Source organism: Watersipora subatra, chromosome 1 (genome assembly GCF_963576615.1).
Source record: "Watersipora subatra chromosome 1, tzWatSuba1.1, whole genome shotgun sequence".
Lineage (NCBI taxonomy): Eukaryota > Metazoa > Bryozoa > Gymnolaemata > Cheilostomatida > Watersiporidae > Watersipora > Watersipora subatra.
Window position 1 is genome coordinate 54,744,546 of NC_088708.1, and position 22,166 is coordinate 54,766,711.

General features: G+C 39.9%; 23 non-coding genes across 23 annotated transcripts; all 23 read left to right on the forward strand.

Annotated features, from left to right (window-relative positions):
* Window positions 1–293: 293 nt before the first annotated feature.
* Trnai-uau (transfer RNA isoleucine (anticodon UAU)) lies at window positions 294–378 on the forward strand. Its single transcript is given in 2 exon segments — window positions 294–331; window positions 343–378. It is a non-coding gene; the product is annotated as a tRNA-Ile (tRNA).
* A 243-nt stretch (window positions 379–621) lies between these two features.
* Window positions 622–706, forward strand: Trnai-uau (transfer RNA isoleucine (anticodon UAU)). Its single transcript is given in 2 exon segments — window positions 622–659; window positions 671–706. It is a non-coding gene; the product is annotated as a tRNA-Ile (tRNA).
* A 242-nt stretch (window positions 707–948) lies between these two features.
* Trnal-uaa (transfer RNA leucine (anticodon UAA)) lies at window positions 949–1,033 on the forward strand. Its single transcript is given in 2 exon segments — window positions 949–986; window positions 998–1,033. It is a non-coding gene; the product is annotated as a tRNA-Leu (tRNA).
* Window positions 1,034–2,915: 1,882 nt separating this feature from the next.
* On the forward strand, window positions 2,916–3,000 carry Trnai-uau (transfer RNA isoleucine (anticodon UAU)). The gene is given in 2 exon segments: window positions 2,916–2,953; window positions 2,965–3,000. It is a non-coding gene; the product is annotated as a tRNA-Ile (tRNA).
* A 1,555-nt stretch (window positions 3,001–4,555) lies between these two features.
* Trnai-uau (transfer RNA isoleucine (anticodon UAU)) lies at window positions 4,556–4,640 on the forward strand. The gene is given in 2 exon segments: window positions 4,556–4,593; window positions 4,605–4,640. It is a non-coding gene; the product is annotated as a tRNA-Ile (tRNA).
* Window positions 4,641–4,883: 243 nt separating this feature from the next.
* On the forward strand, window positions 4,884–4,968 carry Trnai-uau (transfer RNA isoleucine (anticodon UAU)). Its single transcript is given in 2 exon segments — window positions 4,884–4,921; window positions 4,933–4,968. It is a non-coding gene; the product is annotated as a tRNA-Ile (tRNA).
* Window positions 4,969–5,210: 242 nt separating this feature from the next.
* Trnal-uaa (transfer RNA leucine (anticodon UAA)) lies at window positions 5,211–5,295 on the forward strand. Its single transcript is given in 2 exon segments — window positions 5,211–5,248; window positions 5,260–5,295. It is a non-coding gene; the product is annotated as a tRNA-Leu (tRNA).
* A 1,391-nt stretch (window positions 5,296–6,686) lies between these two features.
* Window positions 6,687–6,771, forward strand: Trnai-uau (transfer RNA isoleucine (anticodon UAU)). Its single transcript is given in 2 exon segments — window positions 6,687–6,724; window positions 6,736–6,771. It is a non-coding gene; the product is annotated as a tRNA-Ile (tRNA).
* Window positions 6,772–7,014: 243 nt separating this feature from the next.
* Trnai-uau (transfer RNA isoleucine (anticodon UAU)) lies at window positions 7,015–7,099 on the forward strand. Its single transcript is given in 2 exon segments — window positions 7,015–7,052; window positions 7,064–7,099. It is a non-coding gene; the product is annotated as a tRNA-Ile (tRNA).
* Window positions 7,100–7,341: 242 nt separating this feature from the next.
* On the forward strand, window positions 7,342–7,426 carry Trnal-uaa (transfer RNA leucine (anticodon UAA)). The gene is given in 2 exon segments: window positions 7,342–7,379; window positions 7,391–7,426. It is a non-coding gene; the product is annotated as a tRNA-Leu (tRNA).
* A 1,882-nt stretch (window positions 7,427–9,308) lies between these two features.
* Window positions 9,309–9,393, forward strand: Trnai-uau (transfer RNA isoleucine (anticodon UAU)). Its single transcript is given in 2 exon segments — window positions 9,309–9,346; window positions 9,358–9,393. It is a non-coding gene; the product is annotated as a tRNA-Ile (tRNA).
* Window positions 9,394–9,636: 243 nt separating this feature from the next.
* Window positions 9,637–9,721, forward strand: Trnai-uau (transfer RNA isoleucine (anticodon UAU)). Its single transcript is given in 2 exon segments — window positions 9,637–9,674; window positions 9,686–9,721. It is a non-coding gene; the product is annotated as a tRNA-Ile (tRNA).
* Window positions 9,722–9,963: 242 nt separating this feature from the next.
* On the forward strand, window positions 9,964–10,048 carry Trnal-uaa (transfer RNA leucine (anticodon UAA)). Its single transcript is given in 2 exon segments — window positions 9,964–10,001; window positions 10,013–10,048. It is a non-coding gene; the product is annotated as a tRNA-Leu (tRNA).
* A 1,063-nt stretch (window positions 10,049–11,111) lies between these two features.
* Window positions 11,112–11,196, forward strand: Trnai-uau (transfer RNA isoleucine (anticodon UAU)). Its single transcript is given in 2 exon segments — window positions 11,112–11,149; window positions 11,161–11,196. It is a non-coding gene; the product is annotated as a tRNA-Ile (tRNA).
* Window positions 11,197–12,258: 1,062 nt separating this feature from the next.
* Window positions 12,259–12,343, forward strand: Trnai-uau (transfer RNA isoleucine (anticodon UAU)). Its single transcript is given in 2 exon segments — window positions 12,259–12,296; window positions 12,308–12,343. It is a non-coding gene; the product is annotated as a tRNA-Ile (tRNA).
* A 407-nt stretch (window positions 12,344–12,750) lies between these two features.
* Window positions 12,751–12,835, forward strand: Trnai-uau (transfer RNA isoleucine (anticodon UAU)). The gene is given in 2 exon segments: window positions 12,751–12,788; window positions 12,800–12,835. It is a non-coding gene; the product is annotated as a tRNA-Ile (tRNA).
* A 1,554-nt stretch (window positions 12,836–14,389) lies between these two features.
* Window positions 14,390–14,474, forward strand: Trnai-uau (transfer RNA isoleucine (anticodon UAU)). Its single transcript is given in 2 exon segments — window positions 14,390–14,427; window positions 14,439–14,474. It is a non-coding gene; the product is annotated as a tRNA-Ile (tRNA).
* An 899-nt stretch (window positions 14,475–15,373) lies between these two features.
* Trnai-uau (transfer RNA isoleucine (anticodon UAU)) lies at window positions 15,374–15,607 on the forward strand. The gene is made up of 2 exons: window positions 15,374–15,411; window positions 15,572–15,607. It is a non-coding gene; the product is annotated as a tRNA-Ile (tRNA).
* Window positions 15,608–15,686: 79 nt separating this feature from the next.
* Window positions 15,687–15,771, forward strand: Trnai-uau (transfer RNA isoleucine (anticodon UAU)). The gene is given in 2 exon segments: window positions 15,687–15,724; window positions 15,736–15,771. It is a non-coding gene; the product is annotated as a tRNA-Ile (tRNA).
* A 2,206-nt stretch (window positions 15,772–17,977) lies between these two features.
* Trnai-uau (transfer RNA isoleucine (anticodon UAU)) lies at window positions 17,978–18,062 on the forward strand. Its single transcript is given in 2 exon segments — window positions 17,978–18,015; window positions 18,027–18,062. It is a non-coding gene; the product is annotated as a tRNA-Ile (tRNA).
* Window positions 18,063–18,141: 79 nt separating this feature from the next.
* Trnal-uaa (transfer RNA leucine (anticodon UAA)) lies at window positions 18,142–18,226 on the forward strand. The gene is given in 2 exon segments: window positions 18,142–18,179; window positions 18,191–18,226. It is a non-coding gene; the product is annotated as a tRNA-Leu (tRNA).
* Window positions 18,227–19,125: 899 nt separating this feature from the next.
* Trnai-uau (transfer RNA isoleucine (anticodon UAU)) lies at window positions 19,126–19,210 on the forward strand. The gene is given in 2 exon segments: window positions 19,126–19,163; window positions 19,175–19,210. It is a non-coding gene; the product is annotated as a tRNA-Ile (tRNA).
* Window positions 19,211–19,453: 243 nt separating this feature from the next.
* On the forward strand, window positions 19,454–19,538 carry Trnai-uau (transfer RNA isoleucine (anticodon UAU)). The gene is given in 2 exon segments: window positions 19,454–19,491; window positions 19,503–19,538. It is a non-coding gene; the product is annotated as a tRNA-Ile (tRNA).
* Window positions 19,539–22,166: the final 2,628 nt, after the last annotated feature.

The window sequence follows — 22,166 nt, forward strand, 5'->3', positions numbered from 1 at the left end:
AAAAACAGTAGGAGATGCAGAGGCTGTGAGTTCGAGCCTCACCTGGAGCACATTTTTATTGTTTTACAAAACATAATATTAGTAGAAAGTCGCAATGGAAAAATTTGGTGATTTGTACCTTAATCTCAAGCTGCAGTCATGCAATTGGTTAGTGCGCTGAACTTATAATCAGTATGACATGCAGAGACTTTGAGTTCGAGCTTCACCTGGAGCACAATTTTATTGTTTTACAAAACATAATGTTAGTAGAAATTCGGAATGGCAAATTTTTGTCACAAATATCTCAACCACAAGCTCCAGTGGCGCAATCGGTTAGCGCGCTGTACTTATAAACAGTATGAGATGCAGAGGCTGTGAGTTCGAGCCTCACCTGGAGCACATTATTATTGTGTTACAAAACATAATGTTAGTAGGAAGTCGTAATCGGAAAATTCTGTCACAAATATCTAAACCACAAGCTCCAGTGGTGCAATCGGTTAGTGCGCTGTCCTTATAAACAGTATGAGATGCAGAGGCTGTGAGTTCGAGCCTCACCTGGAGCAAAACTTTATTGTGTTACAAAACATGATGTTAGTGGAAATTCGCAATGGAAAACTTTTGTCACAAATATCTAAACCACAAGCTCCAGTGGTGCAATCGGTTAGCGCGCTGTACTTATAAACAGTATGAGATGCAGAGGCTGTGAGTTCGAGCCTCACCTGGAGCACATTTTTATTGTTTTACAAAACATAGTGTCAGTAAAATTTGCAATGGAAAAATTTGGTGATTTGTACCCAAATCACAAGCTCCAGTGGTGCAATCGGTTAGCGCGCTGTACTTATAAACAGTATGAGATGCAGAGGCTGTGAGATTGAGCCTCACCGCGAGCACATTATTATTGTGTTACAAAACATAATGTTAGTAGAAAGTCGCAATTGGAAAAATTTGCCACAAAGATCTAAAGCACAAGCTCCAGTGGCGCAATCGGTTAGTGCGCTGTACTTAAAAACAGTATGAGATGCAGAGGCTGTGAGATCGAGCCTCACCTGGAGCAAAACTTTATTGTGTTACAAAACATGATGTTAGTGGAAATTCGCAATGGAAAATTTTGTCACAAATATCTAAACCACAAGCTCCAGTGGCGCAATCGGTTAGCGCGCTGTACTTATAAACAGTATGAGATGCAGAGGCTGTGAGTTCGAGCTTCACCTAGAGCACATTATTATTGTGTTACAAAACATGATGTTAGTAGAAATTCGCAAAGGAAATATTTGGTGAATTGTACCCAAATCACAAGCTCCAGTCATGCAAATGTTTGGTGTGCTGATCTTATAATCAGTATGACATGCAGAGGCTGTGAGTTCGAGCCTCACCTGGAGCACATTTTTATTGTGTGACAAAACATTATGATAGTAGGAAGTCGTAATGGGAAAATTTTCTCACAAATATCTAAACCACAAGCTCCAGTGGTGCAATCGGTTAGTGCGCTGTACTTATAAACAGTATGAGATGCAGAGGCTGTAAGTTCGAGCCTCACCTTGACCACATTTTTATTGGGTTACAAAACAAAATGTTAGTAGAAACTTGCAATGGGAAAAGTTTGTCACAAATACCGAAATCACAAGCTCCAGTGGTGCAATTGGTTAGTGAGCTGTATTTAAAAACAGTATGAGATGCAGAGGCTGTGAGTTCGAGCCTCACCTGGAGCACATTTTTATTGTTTTACAAAACATAATGTTAGTAGAAAGTCGCAATGGAAAAATTTGGTGATTTGTACCTTAATCTCAAGCTCCAGTCATGCAATTGGTAAGTGCGCTGAACTTATAATCAGTATGACATGCAGAGACTCTGAGTTCGAGCCTCACCTGGACCATACTTTTATTGTGTTACAAAACATTATGTTAGTAGAAAATCGGAATGGCAAGTTTTTGTCACAAATTTCTAAACCACAAGCTCCAGTGGCGCAATCGGTTAGTGCGCTGTACTTATAAACAGTATGAGATGCAGAGGCTGTGAGTTCGAGCCTCACCTGGAGCACATTATTATTGTGTTACAAAACATAATATCAGTAGAAATTCGCAACGGGAAATTTTTGTCACAAATATCTAAATCACAAGCTCCAGTGGTGCAATCGGTTAGTGAGCTGTACCTAAAAACAGTAGGAGATGCAGAGGCTGAGAGTTCGAGCCTCACCTGGAGCACATTATTATTGTGTTACAAAACATAATGTTAGTAGAAATTCGCAACGGGAAACTTTTGTCACAAATATCTAAATCACAAGCTCCAGTGGTGCAATTGGTTAGTGCGCTGAACTTATAATCAGTATGACATGCAGAGACTGTGAGTTCGAGCCTCACCTGGAGCACATTTTTATTGTTTTACAAAACATAATGTCAGTAGAAAATCGGAATGGCAAATTTCTGTCACAAATATATCAACCACAAGCTCCAGTGGTGCAATCGGTTAGCGCGCTGTACTTATAAACAGTATGAGATGCAGAGGCTGTGAGTTCGAGCTTCACCTGGAGCACATTATTATTGTGTTACAAAACATAATATCAGTAGAAATTCGCAACGGGAAATTTTTGTCACAAATATCTAAATCACAAGCTCCAGTGGTGCAATCGGTTAGTGAGCTGTACCTAAAAACAGTAGGAGATGCAGAGGCTGTGAGTTCGAGCCTCACCTGGAGCACATTTTTATTGTTTTACAAAACATAATATTAGTAGAAAGTCGCAATGGAAAAATTTGGTGATTTGTACCTTAATCTCAAGCTGCAGTCATGCAATTGGTTAGTGCGCTGAACTTATAATCAGTATGACATGCAGAGACTTTGAGTTCGAGCTTCACCTGGAGCACAATTTTATTGTTTTACAAAACATAATGTTAGTAGAAATTCGGAATGGCAAATTTTTGTCACAAATATCTTAACCACAAGCTCCAGTGGCGCAATCGGTTAGCGCGCTGTACTTATAAACAGTATGAGATGCAGAGGCTGTGAGTTCGAGCCTCACCTGGAGCACATTTTTATTGTGTTACAAAACATAATGTTAGTAGGAAGTCGTAATCGGAAAATTCTGTCACAAATATCTAAACCACAAGCTCCAGTGGTGCAATCGGTTAGTGCGCTGTCCTTATAAACAGTATGAGATGCAGAGGCTGTGAGTTCGAGCCTCACCTGGAGCAAAACTTTATTGTGTTACAAAACATGATGTTAGTGGAAATTCGCAATGGAAAATTTTTGTCACAAATATCTAAACCACAAGCTCCAGTGGCGCAATCGGTTAGCGCGCTGTACTTATAAACAGTATGAGATGCAGAGGCTGTGAGTTCGAGCTTCACCTAGAGCACATTATTATTGTGTTACAAAACATGATGTTAGTAGAAATTCGCAAAGGAAATATTTGGTGAATTGTACCCAAATCACAAGCTCCAGTCATGCAAATGTTTGGTGTGCTGATCTTATAATCAGTATGACATGCAGAGGCTGTGAGTTCGAGCCTCACCTGGAGCACATTTTTATTGTGTGACAAAACATTATGATAGTAGGAAGTCGTAATGGGAAAATTTTCTCACAAATATCTAAACCACAAGCTCCAGTGGTGCAATCGGTTAGTGCGCTGTACTTATAAACAGTATGAGATGCAGAGGCTGTAAGTTCGAGCCTCACCTTGACCACATTTTTATTGGGTTACAAAACAAAATGTTAGTAGAAACTCGCAATGGGAAAAGTTTGTCACAAATACCGAAATCACAAGCTCCAGTGGTGCAATTGGTTAGTGAGCTGTATTTAAAAACAGTATGAGATGCAGAGGCTGTGAGTTCGAGCCTCACCTGGAGCACATTTTTATTGTTTTACAAAACATAATGTTAGTAGAAAGTCGCAATGGAAAAATTTGGTGATTTGTACCTTAATCTCAAGCTCCAGTCATGCAATTGGTAAGTGCGCTGAACTTATAATCAGTATGACATGCAGAGACTGTGAGTTCGAGCCTCACCTGGACCATACTTTTATTGTGTTACAAAACATTATGTTAGTAGAAATTCGGAATGGCAAATTTTTGTCACAAATATCTAAACCACAAGCTCCAGTGGCGCAATCGGTTAGCGCGCTGTACTTATAAACAGTATGAGATGCAGAGGCTGTGAGTTCGAGCTTCACCTGGAGCACATTATTATTGTGTTACAAAACATAATATCAGTAGAAATTCGCAACGGGAAATTTTTGTCACAAATATCTAAATCACAAGCTCCAGTGGTGCAATCGGTTAGTGAGCTGTACCTAAAAACAGTAGGAGATGCAGAGGCTGTGAGTTCGAGCCTCACCTGGAGCACATTTTTATTGTTTTACAAAACATAATATTAGTAGAAAGTCGCAATGGAAAAATTTGGTGATTTGTACCTTAATCTCAAGCTGCAGTCATGCAATTGGTTAGTGCGCTGAACTTATAATCAGTATGACATGCAGAGACTTTGAGTTCGAGCTTCACCTGGAGCACAATTTTATTGTTTTACAAAACATAATGTTAGTAGAAATTCGGAATGGCAAATTTTTGTCACAAATATCTCAACCACAAGCTCCAGTGGCGCAATCGGTTAGCGCGCTGTACTTATAAACAGTATGAGATGCAGAGGCTGTGAGTTCGAGCCTCACCTGGAGCACATTATTATTGTGTTACAAAACATAATGTTAGTAGGAAGTCGTAATCGGAAAATTCTGTCACAAATATCTAAACCACAAGCTCCAGTGGTGCAATCGGTTAGTGCGCTGTCCTTATAAACAGTATGAGATGCAGAGGCTGTGAGTTCGAGCCTCACCTGGAGCAAAACTTTATTGTGTTACAAAACATGATGTTAGTGGAAATTCGCAATGGAAAACTTTTGTCACAAATATCTAAACCACAAGCTCCAGTGGTGCAATCGGTTAGCGCGCTGTACTTATAAACAGTATGAGATGCAGAGGCTGTGAGTTCGAGCCTCACCTGGAGCACATTTTTATTGTTTTACAAAACATAGTGTCAGTAAAATTTGCAATGGAAAAATTTGGTGATTTGTACCCAAATCACAAGCTCCAGTGGTGCAATCGGTTAGCGCGCTGTACTTATAAACAGTATGAGATGCAGAGGCTGTGAGATCGAGCCTCACCGCGAGCACATTATTATTGTGTTACAAAACATAATGTTAGTAGAAAGTCGCAATTGGAAAAATTTGCCACAAAGATCTAAAGCACAAGCTCCAGTGGCGCAATCGGTTAGTGCGCTGTACTTAAAAACAGTATGACATGCAGAGGCTGTGAGATCGAGCCTCACCTGGAGCAAAACTTTATTGTGTTACAAAACATGATGTTAGTGGAAATTCGCAATGGAAAATTTTTGTCACAAATATCTAAACCACAAGCTCCAGTGGCGCAATCGGTTAGCGCGCTGTACTTATAAACAGTATGAGATGCAGAGGCTGTGAGTTCGAGCTTCACCTAGAGCACATTATTATTGTGTTACAAAACATGATGTTAGTAGAAATTCGCAAAGGAAATATTTGGTGAATTGTACCCAAATCACAAGCTCCAGTCATGCAAATGTTTGGTGTGCTGATCTTATAATCAGTATGACATGCAGAGGCTGTGAGTTCGAGCCTCACCTGGAGCACATTTTTATTGTGTGACAAAACATTATGATAGTAGGAAGTCGTAATGGGAAAATTTTCTCACAAATATCTAAACCACAAGCTCCAGTGGTGCAATCGGTTAGTGCGCTGTACTTATAAACAGTATGAGATGCAGAGGCTGTAAGTTCGAGCCTCACCTTGACCACATTTTTATTGGGTTACAAAACAAAATGTTAGTAGAAACTCGCAATGGGAAAAGTTTGTCACAAATACCGAAATCACAAGCTCCAGTGGTGCAATTGGTTAGTGAGCTGTATTTAAAAACAGTATGAGATGCAGAGGCTGTGAGTTCGAGCCTCACCTGGAGCACATTTTTATTGTTTTACAAAACATAATGTTAGTAGAAAGTCGCAATGGAAAAATTTGGTGATTTGTACCTTAATCTCAAGCTCCAGTCATGCAATTGGTAAGTGCGCTGAACTTATAATCAGTATGACATGCAGAGACTGTGAGTTCGAGCCTCACCTGGACCATACTTTTATTGTGTTACAAAACATTATGTTAGTAGAAATTCGGAATGGCAAATTTTTGTCACAAATATCTAAACCACAAGCTCCAGTGGCGCAATCGGTTAGCGCGCTGTACTTATAAACAGTATGAGATGCAGAGGCTGTGAGTTCGAGCTTCACCTGGAGCACATTATTATTGTGTTACAAAACATAATATCAGTAGAAATTCGCAACGGGAAATTTTTGTCACAAATATCTAAATCACAAGCTCCAGTGGTGCAATCGGTTAGTGAGCTGTACCTAAAAACAGTAGGAGATGCAGAGGCTGTGAGTTCGAGCCTCACCTGGAGCACATTTTTATTGTTTTACAAAACATAATATTAGTAGAAAGTCGCAATGGAAAAATTTGGTGATTTGTACCTTAATCTCAAGCTGCAGTCATGCAATTGGTTAGTGCGCTGAACTTATAATCAGTATGACATGCAGAGACTTTGAGTTCGAGCTTCACCTGGAGCACAATTTTATTGTTTTACAAAACATAATGTTAGTAGAAATTCGGAATGGCAAATTTTTGTCACAAATATCTCAACCACAAGCTCCAGTGGCGCAATCGGTTAGCGCGCTGTACTTATAAACAGTATGAGATGCAGAGGCTGTGAGTTCGAGCCTCACCTGGAGCACATTATTATTGTGTTACAAAACATAATGTTAGTAGGAAGTCGTAATCGGAAAATTCTGTCACAAATATCTAAACCACAAGCTCCAGTGGTGCAATCGGTTAGTGCGCTGTCCTTATAAACAGTATGAGATGCAGAGGCTGTGAGTTCGAGCCTCACCTGGAGCAAAACTTTATTGTGTTACAAAACATGATGTTAGTGGAAATTCGCAATGGAAAACTTTTGTCACAAATATCTAAACCACAAGCTCCAGTGGTGCAATCGGTTAGCGCGCTGTACTTATAAACAGTATGAGATGCAGAGGCTGTGAGTTCGAGCCTCACCTGGAGCACATTTTTATTGTTTTACAAAACATAGTGTCAGTAAAATTTGCAATGGAAAAATTTGGTGATTTGTACCCAAATCACAAGCTCCAGTGGTGCAATCGGTTAGCGCGCTGTACTTATAAACAGTATGAGATGCAGAGGCTGTGAGATCGAGCCTCACCGCGAGCACATTATTATTGTGTTACAAAACATAATGTTAGTAGAAAGTCGCAATTGGAAAAATTTGCCACAAAGATCTAAAGCACAAGCTCCAGTGGCGCAATCGGTTAGTGCGCTGTACTTAAAAACAGTATGAGATGCAGAGGCTGTGAGATCGAGCCTCACCTGGAGCAAAACTTTATTGTGTTACAAAACATGATGTTAGTGGAAATTCGCAATGGAAAATTTTGTCACAAATATCTAAACCACAAGCTCCAGTGGCGCAATCGGTTAGCGCGCTGTACTTATAAACAGTATGAGATGCAGAGGCTGTGAGTTCGAGCTTCACCTAGAGCACATTATTATTGTGTTACAAAACATGATGTTAGTAGAAATTCGCAAAGGAAATATTTGGTGAATTGTACCCAAATCACAAGCTCCAGTCATGCAAATGTTTGGTGTGCTGATCTTATAATCAGTATGACATGCAGAGGCTGTGAGTTCGAGCCTCACCTGGAGCACATTTTTATTGTGTGACAAAACATTATGATAGTAGGAAGTCGTAATGGGAAAATTTTCTCACAAATATCTAAACCACAAGCTCCAGTGGTGCAATCGGTTAGTGCGCTGTACTTATAAACAGTATGAGATGCAGAGGCTGTAAGTTCGAGCCTCACCTTGACCACATTTTTATTGGGTTACAAAACAAAATGTTAGTAGAAACTTGCAATGGGAAAAGTTTGTCACAAATACCGAAATCACAAGCTCCAGTGGTGCAATTGGTTAGTGAGCTGTATTTAAAAACAGTATGAGATGCAGAGGCTGTGAGTTCGAGCCTCACCTGGAGCACATTTTTATTGTTTTACAAAACATAATGTTAGTAGAAAGTCGCAATGGAAAAATTTGGTGATTTGTACCTTAATCTCAAGCTCCAGTCATGCAATTGGTAAGTGCGCTGAACTTATAATCAGTATGACATGCAGAGACTCTGAGTTCGAGCCTCACCTGGACCATACTTTTATTGTGTTACAAAACATTATGTTAGTAGAAAATCGGAATGGCAAGTTTTTGTCACAAATTTCTAAACCACAAGCTCCAGTGGCGCAATCGGTTAGTGCGCTGTACTTATAAACAGTATGAGATGCAGAGGCTGTGAGTTCGAGCCTCACCTGGAGCACATTATTATTGTGTTACAAAACATAATATCAGTAGAAATTCGCAACGGGAAATTTTTGTCACAAATATCTAAATCACAAGCTCCAGTGGTGCAATCGGTTAGTGAGCTGTACCTAAAAACAGTAGGAGATGCAGAGGCTGAGAGTTCGAGCCTCACCTGGAGCACATTATTATTGTGTTACAAAACATAATGTTAGTAGAAATTCGCAACGGGAAACTTTTGTCACAAATATCTAAATCACAAGCTCCAGTGGTGCAATTGGTTAGTGCGCTGAACTTATAATCAGTATGACATGCAGAGACTGTGAGTTCGAGCCTCACCTGGAGCACATTTTTATTGTTTTACAAAACATAATGTCAGTAGAAAATCGGAATGGCAAATTTCTGTCACAAATATATCAACCACAAGCTCCAGTGGTGCAATCGGTTAGCGCGCTGTACTTATAAACAGTATGAGATGCAGAGGCTGTGAGTTCGAGCTTCACCTGGAGCACATTATTATTGTGTTACAAAACATAATATCAGTAGAAATTCGCAACGGGAAATTTTTGTCACAAATATCTAAATCACAAGCTCCAGTGGTGCAATCGGTTAGTGAGCTGTACCTAAAAACAGTAGGAGATGCAGAGGCTGTGAGTTCGAGCCTCACCTGGAGCACATTTTTATTGTTTTACAAAACATAATATTAGTAGAAAGTCGCAATGGAAAAATTTGGTGATTTGTACCTTAATCTCAAGCTGCAGTCATGCAATTGGTTAGTGCGCTGAACTTATAATCAGTATGACATGCAGAGACTTTGAGTTCGAGCTTCACCTGGAGCACAATTTTATTGTTTTACAAAACATAATGTTAGTAGAAATTCGGAATGGCAAATTTTTGTCACAAATATCTTAACCACAAGCTCCAGTGGCGCAATCGGTTAGCGCGCTGTACTTATAAACAGTATGAGATGCAGAGGCTGTGAGTTCGAGCCTCACCTGGAGCACATTTTTATTGTGTTACAAAACATAATGTTAGTAGGAAGTCGTAATCGGAAAATTCTGTCACAAATATCTAAACCACAAGCTCCAGTGGTGCAATCGGTTAGTGCGCTGTCCTTATAAACAGTATGAGATGCAGAGGCTGTGAGTTCGAGCCTCACCTGGAGCAAAACTTTATTGTGTTACAAAACATGATGTTAGTGGAAATTCGCAATGGAAAACTTTTGTCACAAATATCTAAACCACAAGCTCCAGTGGTGCAATCGGTTAGCGCGCTGTACTTATAAACAGTATGAGATGCAGAGGCTGTGAGTTCGAGCCTCACCTGGAGCACATTTTTATTGTTTTACAAAACATAGTGTCAGTAAAATTTGCAATGGAAAAATTTGGTGATTTGTACCCAAATCACAAGCTCCAGTGGTGCAATCGGTTAGCGCGCTGTACTTATAAACAGTATGAGATGCAGAGGCTGTGAGATCGAGCCTCACCGCGAGCACATTATTATTGTGTTACAAAACATAATGTTAGTAGAAAGTCGCAATTGGAAAAATTTGCCACAAAGATCTAAAGCACAAGCTCCAGTGGCGCAATCGGTTAGTGCGCTGTACTTAAAAACAGTATGAGATGCAGAGGCTGTGAGATCGAGCCTCACCTGGAGCAAAACTTTATTGTGTTACAAAACATGATGTTAGTGGAAATTCGCAATGGAAAATTTTTGTCACAAATATCTAAACCACAAGCTCCAGTGGCGCAATCGGTTAGCGCGCTGTACTTATAAACAGTATGAGATGCAGAGGCTGTGAGTTCGAGCTTCACCTAGAGCACATTATTATTGTGTTACAAAACATGATGTTAGTAGAAATTCGCAAAGGAAATATTTGGTGAATTGTACCCAAATCACAAGCTCCAGTCATGCAAATGTTTGGTGTGCTGATCTTATAATCAGTATGACATGCAGAGGCTGTGAGTTCGAGCCTCACCTGGAGCACATTTTTATTGTGTGACAAAACATTATGATAGTAGGAAGTCGTAATGGGAAAATTTTCTCACAAATATCTAAACCACAAGCCCCAGTGGTGCAATCGGTTAGTGCGCTGTACTTATAAACAGTATGAGATGCAGAGGCTGTAAGTTCGAGCCTCACCTTGACCACATTTTTATTGGGTTACAAAACAAAATGTTAGTAGAAACTCGCAATGGGAAAAGTTTGTCACAAATACCGAAATCACAAGCTCCAGTGGTGCAATTGGTTAGTGAGCTGTATTTAAAAACAGTATGAGATGCAGAGGCTGTGAGTTCGAGCCTCACCTGGAGCACATTTTTATTGTTTTACAAAACATAATATTAGTAGAAAGTCGCAATGGAAAAATTTGGTGATTTGTTCCTAAATCTCAAGCTCCAGTCATGCAATTGGTTAGTGCGCTGAACTTATAATCGGTATGACATGCAGAGACTGTGAGTTCGAGCTTCACCTGGAGCACAATTTTATTGTTTTACAAAACATAATGTTAGTAGAAATTCGGAATGGCAAAATTTTGTCACAAATATCTCAACCACAAGCTCCAGTGGCGCAATCGGTTAGCGCGGTGTACTTATAAACAGCATGAGATGCAGAGGCTGTGAGTTCGAGCCTCACCTGGAGCACATTATTATTGTGTTACAAAACATAATGTTAGTAGAAAATCGGAATGGCAAATTTTTGTCACAAATATCTCAACCACAAGCTCCAGTGGCGCAATTGGTTAGCGCGCTGTACTTATAAACAGTATGAAATGCAGAGGCTGTGAGTTCGAGCCTCACCTGGAGCACATTATTATTGTGTTACAAAACATAATGTTAGTAGGAAGTCGTAATCGGAAAATCTGTTATAAATATCTAAACCACAAGCTCCAGTGGTGCAATCGGTTAGTGCGCTGTCCTTATAAACAGTATGAGATGCAGAGGCTGTGACTTCGAGCCTCACCTGGAGCAAAACTTTATTGTGTTACAAAACATGATGTTAGTGGAAATTCGCAATGGAAAATTTTTGTCACAAATATCTAAACCACAAGCTCCAGTGGCGCAATCGGTTAGCGCGCTGTACTTATAAACAGTATGAGATGCAGAGGCTGTGAGTTCGAGCTTCACCTAGAGCACATTATTATTGTGTTACAAAACATGATGTTAGTAGAAATTCGCAAAGGAAATATTTGGTGAATTGTACCCAAATCACAAGCTCCAGTCATGCAAATGTTTGGTGTGCTGATCTTATAATCAGTATGACATGCAGAGGCTGTGAGTTCGAGCCTCACCTGGAGCACATTTTTATTGTGTGACAAGACATTATGATAGTAGGAAGTCGTCATGGGAAAATTTTCTCACAAATATCTAAACCACAAGCTCCAGTGGTGCAATCGGTTAGTGCGCTGTACTTATAAACAGTATGAGATGCAGAGGCTGTGAGTTCGAGCCTCACCTTGACCACATTTTTATTGTGTTACGAAACAAAATGATAGTAGAAAGTCGCAATGGGAAAAGTTTGTCACAAATACCGAAATCACAAGCTCCAGTGGTGCAATTGGTTAGTGAGCTGTACTTAAAAACAGTATGAGATGCAGAGGCTGTGAGTTCGAGCCTCACCTGGAGCACATTTTTATTGTTTTACAAAACATAATGTTAGTAGAAAGTCGCAATGGAAAAATTTGGTGATTTGTGCCTTAATCTCAAGCTCCAGTCATGCAATTGGTAAGTGCGCTGAACTTATAATCAGTATGACATGCAGAGACTGTGAGTTCGAGCCTCACCTGGAGCACATTTTTATTGTGTTACAAAACATGATGTTAGTGGAAATTCGCAATGGAAAATTTTTGTCACAAATATCTAAACCACAAGCTCCAGTGGCGCAATCGGTTAGCGCGCTGTACTTATAAACAGTATGAGATGCAGAGACTGTGAGTTCGAGCCTCACCTGGAGCACATTATTATTGTTTTACAAAACATAATGTTAGTAGAAATTCGGAATGGCAAATTTTTGTCACAAATATCTAAACCACAAGCTCCAGTTGCGCAATCGGTTAGCGCGCTGTACTTATAAACAGTATGAGATGCAGAGGCTGTGAGTTCGAGCTTCACCTGGAGCACATTATTATTGTGTTACAAAACATAATGTTAGTAGGAAGTCGTAATCGGAAAATTCTGTCGCAAATATCTAAACCACAAGCTCCAGTGGTGCAATCGGTTAGTGCGCTGTCCTTATAAACAGTATGAGATGCGGAGGCTGTGAGTTCGAGCCTCACCTGGAGCAAAACTTTATTGTGTTACAAAACATGATGTTAGTGGAAATTCGCAATGGAAAACTTTTGTCACAAATATCTAAACCACAAGCTCCAGTGGTGCAATCGGTTAGCGCGCTGTACTTATAAACAGTATGAGATGCAGAGGCTGTGAGTTCGAGCCTCACCTGGAGCACATTTTTATTGTTTTACAAAACATAGTGTCAGTAAAATTTGCAATGGAAAAATTTGGTGATTTGTACCCAAATCACAAGCTCCAGTGGTGCAATCGGTTAGCGCGCTGTACTTATAAACAGTATGAGATGCAGAGGCTGTGAGATCGAGCCTCACCGCGAGCACATTATTATTGTGTTACAAAACATAATGTTAGTAGAAAGTCGCAATTGGAAAAATTTGCCACAAAGATCTAAAGCACAAGCTCCAGTGGCGCAATCGGTTAGTGCGCTGTACTTATAAACAGTATGAGATGCAGAGGCTGTAAGTTCGAGCCTCACCTTGACCACATTTTTATTGGGTTACAAAACAAAATGTTAGTAGAAAGTCGCAATGGGAAAAGTTTGTCACAAATACCGAAATCACAAGCTCCAGTGGTGCAATCGGTTAGCGCGCTGTACTTATAAACAGTATGAGATGCAGAGGCTGTGAGATCGAGCCTCACCTGGAGCACATTTTTATTGTTTTACAAAACATAATGTTAGTAGAAAGTCGCAATGGAAAAATTTGGTGATTTGTACCTTAATCTCAAGCTCTAGTCATGCAATTGGTAAGTGCGCTGAACTTATAATCAGTATGACATGCAGAGACTGTGAGTTCGAGCCTCACCTGGAGCACATTTTTATTGTGTTACAAAACATAATGTTAGTAGAAATTCGGAATGGCAAATTTTTGTCACAAATATCTAAACCACAAGCTCCAGTGGCGCAATCGGTTAGCGCGCTGTACTTATAAACAGTATGAGATGCAGAGGCTGTGAGTTCGAGCTTCACCTGGAGCACATTATTATTGTGTTACAAAACATAATATCAGTAGAAATTCGCAACGGGAAATTTTTGTCACAAATATCTAAATCACAAGCTCCAGTGGTGCAATCGGTTAGTGAGCTGTACCTAAAAACAGTAGGAGATGCAGAGGCTGTGAGTTCGAGCATCACCTGGAGCACATTTTTATTGTTTTACAAAACATAATATTAGTAGAAAGTCGCAATGGAAAAATTTGGTGATTTGTACCTAAATCTCAAGCTCCAGTCATGCAATTGGTTAGTGCGCTGAACTTATAATCAGTATGACATGCAGAGACTGTGAGTTTGAGCATCACCTGGAGCACATCTTTATTGTTTTACAAAACATAATGTTAGTAGAAATTCGGAATGGCAAATTTTTGTCACAAATATCTCAACCACAAGCTCCAGTGGCGCAATCGGTTAGCGCGCTGTACTTATAAAGAGTATGAGATGCAGAGGCTGTGAGTTCGAGCGTCACCTGGAGCACATTATTATTGTGTTACAAAACATAATGTTAGTAGAAATTCGCAACAGGAAATTTTTGTCACAAATATCTAAATCACAAGCTCCAGTGGTGCAATTGGTTAGTGCGCTGAACTTATAATCAGTATGACATGCAGAGACTGTGAGTTCGAGCCTCACCTGGAGCACATTTTTATTGTTTTACAAAACATAATGTTAGTAGAAAATCGGAATGGCAAATTTTTGTCACAAATATCTCAACCACAAGCTCCAGTGGCGCAATTGGTTAGCGCGCTGTACTTATAAACAGTATGAGATGCAGAGGCTGTGAGTTCGAGCCTCACCTGGAGCACATTATTATTTTGTTACAAAACATAATGTTAGTAGGAAGTCGTAATCGGAAAATTCTGTTATAAATATCTAAACCACAAGCTCCAGTGGTGCAATCGGTTAGTGCGCTGTCCTTATAAACAGTATGAGATGCAGAGGCTGTGACTTCGAGCCTCACCTGGAGCAAAACTTTATTGTGTTACAAAACATGATGTTAGTGGAAATTCGCAATGGAAAATTTTTGTCACAAATATCTAAACCACAAGCTCCAGTGGCGCAATCGGTTAGCGCGCTGTACTTATAAACAGTATGAGATGCAGAGGCTGTGAGTTCGAGCTTCACCTAGAGCACATTATTATTGTGTTACAAAACATGATGTTAGTAGAAATTCGCAAAGGAAATATTTGGTGAATTGTACCCAAATCACAAGCTCCAGTCATGCAAATGTTTGGTGTGCTGATCTTATAATCAGTATGACATGCAGAGGCTGTGAGTTCGAGCCTCACCTGGAGCACATTTTTATTGTGTGACAAAACATTATGATAGTAGGAAGTCGTAATGGGAAAATTTTCTCACAAATATCTAAACCACAAGCTCCAGTGGTGCAATCGGTTAGTGCGCTGTACTTATAAACAGTATGAGATGCAGAGGCTGTGAGTTCGAGCCTCACCTTGACCACATTTTTATTGTGTTACAAAACAAAATGATAGTAGAAAGTCGCAATGGGAAAAGTTTGTCACAAATACCGAAATCACAAGCTCCAGTGGTGCAATTGGTTAGTGAGCTGTACTTAAAAACAGTATGAGAAGCAGAGGCTGTGAGTTCGAGCCTCACCTGGAGCACAATTTTATTGTGTTACAAAACATTATGATAGTAGAAAGTCGTAATGGGAAAACTTTGTCACAAATATCTAAACCACAAGCTCCAGTGGCGCAATCGGTTAGCGCGCTGTACTTATAAACAGCCTCACCTGGAGCACATTATTATTGTGTTACAAAAGATAGTGTAGAAATACAGTGTCAGTAGAAATTTGCAATGGAAAAATTTGGTGATTTGTACCCAAATCACAACCTCCAGTCATGCAAATGTTTGGTGTGCTGATCTTATAATCAGTATGAGATGCAGAGGCTGTGAGTTCGAGCCTCACCTGGAGCACATTTTTATTGCGTTACAAAACATAATGTTAGTAGAAATTCGGAATGGCAAATTGTTGTCACAAATATCTCAACCGCAAGCTCCAGTGGCGCAATCGGTTAGCGCGCTGTACTTATAAACAGTATGAGATGCAGAGGCTGTGAGTTCGAGCCTCACCTGGAGCAAAACTTTATTGTGTTACAAAACATAATGTTAGTATAAATTCGGAATGGCAAATCTTTGTCACAAATATCTAAACCACAAGCTCCAGTGGCGCAATCGGTTAGCTCGCTGTACTTATAAACAGTATGAGATGCAGAGGCTGTGAGTTCGAGCCTCACCTGGACCACATTTTTATTGTGTTACAAACATTATGTTAGTGGAAAGTCGTAATGGGAAAACTTTGTCACAAATATCTAAACCACAAGCTCCAGTGGTGCAATCGGTTAGTGCGCTGTACTTATAAACAGTATGAGATGCAGAGGCTGTGAGTTCGAGCTTCACCTGGAGCACATTATTATTGTGTTACAAAACATAATATCAGTAGAAATTCGCAACGGGAAATTTTTGTCACAAATATCTAAATCACAAGCTCCAGTGGTGCAATCGGTTAGTGCGCTGTACTTATAGACAGTATGAGATGCAGAGGCTGTGAGTTCGAGCCTCACCTGGAGCACATTATTATTGTGTTACAAAACATAATGTTAGCAGGAAGTCGTAATCGGAAAATTCTGTCACAAATATCTAAACCACAAGCTACAGTGGCGCAATCGGTTAGCTCGCTGTACTTATAAACAGTATGAGATGCAGAGGCTGTGAGTTCGAGCCTCACCTGGACCACATTTTTATTGTGTTACAAACATTATGTTAGTGGAAAGTCGTAATGGGAAAACTTTGTCACAAATATCTAAACCACAAGCTCCAGTGGTGCAATCGGTTAGTGCGCTGTACTTATAAACAGTATGAGATGCAGATGCTGTGAGTTGGAGCCTCACCTGGAGCACATTATTATTGTGTTACAAAACACGATGTTAGTAGAAATTCGCAATGGAAATATTTGGTGAATTGTACCCAAATAACAAGCTCCAGTCATGCAAATGGTTAGTGTGCTAATCTTATAATCAGTATGACATGCAGAGGCTGTGCGTTCGAGCCTCACCTGGAGCACAATTTTATTGTGACAAAACATTATGATAGTAGGAAGTCGTAATGGGAAAATTTTGTCACAAATATCTAAACCACAAGCTCCAGTGGTGCAATCGGTTAGTGCGCTGTACTTATAAACAGTATGAGATGCAGAGGCTGTGAGTTCGAGCTTCACCTGGAGCACATTATTATTGTTTTACAAAACATAATGTTAGTAGAAAGTCGCAATGGAAAAATTTGGTGATTTGTACCTTAATCTCAAGCTCCAGTCATGCAATTGGTAAGTGCGCTGTACTTATAATCAGTATGACATGCAGAGGCTGTGAATTCGAGCCTCACCTGGAGCACATTTTTATTGTGTTACAAAACATAATGTTAGTAGAAATTCGGAATGGCAAATTTTTGTCACAAATATCTAAACCACAAGCTCCAGTGGCGCAATCGGTTAGCGCGCTGTACTTATAAACAGTATGAGATGCAGAGGCTGTGAGTTCGAGCTTCACCTGGAGCACATTATTATTGTGTTACAAAACATAATATCAGTAGATATTCGCAACGGGAAATTTTTGTCACAAATATCTAAATCACAAGCTCCAGTGGTGCAATCGGTTAGCGTGCTGTACTTATAAACAGTATGAGATGCAGAGGCTGTGAGTTCGAGCCTCACCTTGACCACATTTTTATTGGGTTACAAAACAAAATGTTAGTAGAAAGTCGGAATGGGAAAAGTTTGTCACAAATACCGAAATCACAAGCTCCAGTGGTGCAATTGGTTAGTGAGCTGTACTTAAAAACAGTATGAGATGCAGAGGCTGTGAGTTCGAGCCTCACCTGGAGCACATTTTTATTGTTTTACAAAACATAATGTTAGTAGAAAGTCGCAATGGAAAATTTTGGTGATTTGTACCTAAATCTCAAGCTCCAGTAGTGCAATTGGTAAGTGCGCTGAACTTATAATCAGTATGACATGCAGAGACTGTGAGTTCGAGCCTCACCTGGAGCACATTTTTATTGTGTTACAAAACATGATGTTAGTAGAAATTCGGAATGGCAAATTGTTGTCACAAATATCTCAACCGCAAGCTCCAGTGGCGCAATCGGTTAGTGCGTTGTACTTATAAACAGTATGAGATGCAGAGGCTGTGAGTTCGAGCCTCACCTGAAGCAAACTTTATTGTGTTACAAAACATAATGTTAGTGGAAATTCGCAATGGCAAATTTTTGTCACAAATATCTGAACCACAAGCTCCAGTGGTGCAATCGGTTAGCGCGCTGTACTTATAAACAGTATGAGATGCAGAGGCTGTGAGTTCGAGCCTCACCTGGAGCACATTTTTATTGTGTTACTAAACATTATGATAGTAGAAAGTCGTAATGGGAAAGTTTTGTCACAAATATCTAAACCACAAGCTCCAGTGGTGCAATCGGTTAGTGCGCTGTACTTAAAAACAGTATGAGATGCAGATGCTGTGAGTTCGAGCCTCACCTGGAGCACATTATTATTGTGTTACAAAACATAATATCAGTAGAAATTCGCAACGGGAAATTTTTGTCACAAATATCTAAATCACAAGCTCCAGTGGTGCAATCGGTTAGTGAGCTGTACCTAAAAACAGTAGGAGATGCAGAGGCTGTGAGTTCGAGCCTCACCTGGAGCACATTTTTATTGTTTTACAAAACATAATATTAGTAGAAAGTCGCGATGGAAAAATTTGGTGATTTGTACCTAAATCTCAAGCTGCAGTCATGCAATTGGTTAGTGCGCTGAACTTATAATCAGTATGACATGCAGAGACTTTGAGTTCGAGCTTCACCTGGAGCACAATTTTATTGTTTTACAAAACATAATGTTAGTAGAAATTCGGAATGGCAAATTTTTGTCACAAATATCTCAACCACAAGCTCCAGTGGCGCAATCGGTTAGTGCGCTGTACTTATAAACAGTATGAGATGCAGAGGCTGTGAGTTCGAGCTTCACCTGGAGCACATTATTATTGTGTTACAAAACATAATATCAGTAGAAATTCGCAACGGGAAATTTTTGTCACAAATATCTAAATCACAAGCTCCAGTGGTGCAATCGGTTAGTGAGCTGTACCTAAAAACAGTAGGAGATGCAGAGGCTGTGAGTTCGAGCCTCACCTGGAGCACATTTTTATTGATTTACAAAACATAATATTAGTAGAAAGTCGCAATGGAAAAATTTGGTGATTTGTACCTAAATCTCAAGCTGCAGTCATGCAATTGGTTAGTGCGCTGAACTTATAATCAGTATGACATGCAGAGACTTTGAGTTCGAGCTTCACCTGGAGCACAATTTTATTGTTTTACAAAACATAATGTTAGTAGAAATTCGGAATGGCAAATTTTTGTCACAAATATCTCAACCACAAGCTCCAGTGGTGCAATCGGTTAGCGCGCTGTACTTATAAACAGTATGAGATGCAGAGGCTGTGAGTTCGAGCCTCACCTGGAGCACATTATTATTGTGTTACAAAACATAATGTTAGTAGGAAGTCGTAATCGGAAAATTCTGTCACAAATATCTAAACCACAAGCTCCAGTGGTGTAATCGGTTAGTGCGCTGTCCTTATAAACAGTATGAGATGCAGAGGCTGTGAGTTCGAGCCTCACCTGGGGCAAAACTTTATTGTGTTACAAAACATGATGTTAGTGGAAATTCGCAATGGAAAACTTTTGTCACAAATATCTAAACCACAAGCTCCAGTGGTGCAATCGGTTAGCGCGCTGTACTTATAAACAGTATGAGATGCAGAGGCTGTGAGTTCGAGCCTCACCTGGAGCACATTTTTATTGTTTTACAAAACATAGTGTCAGTAAAATTTGCAATGGAAAAATTTGGTGATTTGTACCCAAATCACAAGCTCCAGTGGTGCAATCGGTTAGCGCGCTGTACTTATAAACAGTATGAGATGCAGAGGCTGTGAGATCGAGCCTCACCGCGAGCACATTATTATTGTGTTACAAAACAAAATGTTAGTAGAAACTCGCAATGGGAAAAGTTTGTCACAAATACCGAAATCACAAGCTCCAGTGGTGCAATTGGTTAGTGAGCTGTATTTAAAAACAGTATGAGATGCAGAGGCTGTGAGTTCGAGCCTCACCTGCAGAACATTTTTATTGTTTTACAAAACATAATGTTAGTAGAAAGTCGCAATGGAAAAATTTGGTGATTTGTACCTTAATCTCAAGCTCCAGTCATGCAATTGGTAAGTGCGCTGGACTTATAATCAGTATGACATGCAGAGACTGTGAGTTCGAGCCTCACCTGGACCATACTTTTATTGTGTTACAAAACATTATGTTAGTAGAAATTCGGAACGGCAAATTTTTGTCACAAATATCTAAACCACAAGCTCCAGTGGCGCAATCGGTTAGCGCGCTGTACTTATAAACAGTATGAGATGCAGAAGCTGTTAGTTCGAGCTTCACCTGGAGCACATTATTATTGTGTTACAAAACATAATATCAGTAGAAATTCGCAACGGGAAATTTTTGTCACAAATATCTAAATCACAAGCTCCAGTGGTGCAATCGGTTAGTGAGCTGTACCTAAAAACAGTAGGAGATGCAGAGGCTGTGAGTTCGAGCCTCACCTGGAGCACATTTTTATTGTTTTACAAAACATAATATTAGTAGAAAGTCGCAATGGAAAAATTTGGTGATTTGTACCTAAATCTCAAGCTCCAGTCATGCAATTGGTTAGTGCGCTGAACTTATAATCGGTATGACATGCAGAGACTGTGAGTTCGAGCTTCACCTGGAGCACAATTTTATTGTTTTACAAAACATAATGTTAGTAGAAATTCGGAATGGCAAATTTTTGTCAGAAATATCTCAACCACAAGCTCCAGTGGCGCAATCGGTTAGCGCGCTGTACTTATAAACAGTATGAGATGCAGAGGCTGTGAGTTCGAGCCTCACCAGGAGCACATTATTATTGTGTTACAAAACATAATGTTAGTAGAAATTTGCAACGGGAAACTTTTGTCACAAATATCTAAATCACAAGCTCCAGTGGTGCAATTGGTTAGTGCGCTGAACTTATAATCAGTATGACATGCAGAGACTGTGAGTTCGAGCCTCACCTGGAGCACATTTTTATTGTTTTACAAAACATAATGTTAGCAGAAAATCGGAATGGCAAATTTCTGTCACAAATATCTCAACCACAAGCTCCAGTGGTGCAATTGGTTAGTGCGCTGTACTTATAAACAGTATGAGATGCAGAGGCTGTGAGTTCGAGCCTCACCTGGAGCACATTATTATTGTGTTACAAAACATAATGTTAGTAGGAAGTCGTAATCGGAAAATTCTGTTATAAATATCTAAACCACAAGCTCCAGTGGTGCAATCGGTTAGTGCGCTGTCCTTATAAACAGTATGAGATGCAGAGGCTGTGACTTCGAGCCTCACCTGGAGCAAAACTTTATTGTGTTACAAAACATGATGTTAGTGGAAATTCGCAATGGAAAATTTTTGTCACAAATATCTAAACCACAAGCTCCAGTGGCGCAATCGGTTAGCGCGCTGTACTTATAAACAGTATGAGATGCAGAGGCTGTGAGTTCGAGCTTCACCTAGAGCACATTATTATTGTGTTACAAAACATGATGTTAGTAGAAATTCGCAAAGGAAATATTTGGTGAATTGTACCCAAATCACAAGCTCCAGTCATGCAAATGTTTGGTCTGCTGATCTTATAATCAGTATGACATGCAGAGGCTGTGAGTTCGAGCCTCACCTGGAGCACATTTTTATTGTGTGACAAAACATTATGATAGTAGGAAGTCGTAATGGGAAAATTTTCTCACAAATATCTAAACCACAAGCTCCAGTGGTGCAATCGGTTAGTGCGCTGTACTTATAAACAGTATGAGATGCAGAGGCTGTGAGTTCGAGCCTCACCTTGACCACATTTTTATTGTGTTACAAAACAAAATGATAGTAGAAAGTCGCAATGGGAAAAGTTTGTCACAAATACCGAAATCACAAGCTCCAGTGGTGCAATTGGTTAGTGAGCTGTACTTAAAAACAGTATGAGATGCAGAGGCTGTGAGTTCGAGCTTCACCTAGAGCACATTATTATTGTGTTACAAAACATGATGTTAGTAGAAATTCGCAAAGGAAATATTTGGTGAATTGTACCCAAATCACAAGCTCCAGTCATGCAAATGTTTGGTGTGCTGATCTTATAATCAGTATGACATGCAGAGGCTGTGAGTTCGAGCCTCACCTGGAGCACATTTTTATTGTGTTACAAAACAAAATGATAGTAGAAAGTCGCAATGGGAAAAGTTTGTCACAAATACCGAAATCACAAGCTCCAGTGGTGCAATTGGTTAGTGAGCTGTACTTAAAAACAGTATGAGATGCAGAGGCTGTGAGTTCGAGCCTCACCTGGAGCACAATT